Source organism: Cetorhinus maximus, chromosome 13 (assembly GCF_964194155.1).
Source record: "Cetorhinus maximus chromosome 13, sCetMax3.hap1.1, whole genome shotgun sequence".
NCBI classification, from domain to species: Eukaryota; Metazoa; Chordata; class Chondrichthyes; order Lamniformes; family Cetorhinidae; genus Cetorhinus; species Cetorhinus maximus.
The window spans coordinates 12,200,768-12,201,871 of record NC_135891.1 but is presented as its reverse complement, the minus strand read 5'-3'; the positions used below and the strand labels follow the sequence as shown (position 1 = coordinate 12,201,871).

The 1,104-nt window shown below is 54.2% G+C and overlaps 1 protein-coding gene across 1 annotated transcript in view; it reads right to left on the bottom strand.

Moving 5' to 3' along the window:
- cyld2 (cylindromatosis (turban tumor syndrome) 2) overlaps positions 1–504 on the bottom strand; it is a 32,685-nt gene extending 32,181 nt beyond the window's left edge. The window contains exon 1 of the mRNA XM_078554952.1: positions 386–504. The gene's annotated coding sequence lies outside the window, so the exon portion shown is untranslated. The remainder of the gene's footprint in view (positions 1–385) is intronic.
- Positions 505–1,104: the final 600 nt, after the last annotated feature.

Here is a 1,104-nt window from a genome sequence, read left to right as displayed (position 1 = left end):
GAGAGAGGAGGGGGGGAGAGAGGGGGCGGGAGAGAGGGGGGGAGAGAGGGGGGGGAGAGAGAGGGGAGAGAGGAGGGGGGGGGGAGAGAGGAGGGGGGGGGGGGGGAGAGAGGAGGGGGGGGAGAGAGGAGGGGGGGGAGGGGGGAGAGAGGAGGGGGGGGAGAGGGGGAGAGAGAGGAGGGGGGGGGAGAGGGGGAGAGAGGAGGGGGGGGGGAGGGGGGAGAGAGGAGGGGGGGGGGGGAGAGGAGGAGGGGGGGGGAGGGGAGAGAGGAGGGGGGGGGAGGGGGGGAGAGAGGAGGGGGGGAGGCCTCACAGTCGGCTCCTGGGTAGGAGGGGCGGGTCTTCACCGTCAGCTCCTGGGGGAGGTAGGGGTGTGTGCGCTTACGCTCTCTCTCACACACCAGCGCTGGTTATTCGGGCCTCAGTCAACGCCCGACAAGCGGATCCCTCCCGGTGCCGATTATTTCAGTGAGTCTCCCCGCTCCGACATGACACGCGGATTGCGCATGCGCCGCTCTGGGAGCTCGCGAGACCTGACTGCCCCTCAGCCACGTGCTCCTCGGGGCTGCTCCCAGGGACATGCACCGTGCAATAGGCAGCATAAAGATACTGGGGATTTGCATAATTTTATTTTTTTTAAATAGCTAAATTCTTCGCACAAAATGCAGAATGTGCCACCCTTTACAAAAGTACAAAAGTGAAAGTTTATTGGCAATTTTACCAAAGGGGGTTATGATAGATTGTAATAGATGGGACGTTCCAACAGTTGAAACATATATGTGATGAGTAGGAACCATGGGATTTATTTAACTGACTAAATTTAACTATTATAGTACGTGTGCTCTTGCAGAACAATATTCAGTTTATGCTGAAAATTGGAAATAAAACCTTGAAAAGAGGAAAACGATTAATATTTTGGGTGAAATCGATGATTTCTATAAAAGGTCATGTCTGGTCAACTTGATTGAATTTTTTGAGGAGGTAACGATGAAGGTAGTGCATTTTATGCCGTCCACAAGGATTTCAGCAAGGATTTGGTAGACTGGTCAGAAAAGTAAAAACATATGGGATCCAAGGGAAAGTTGGATCCAAAATTGGCACAGC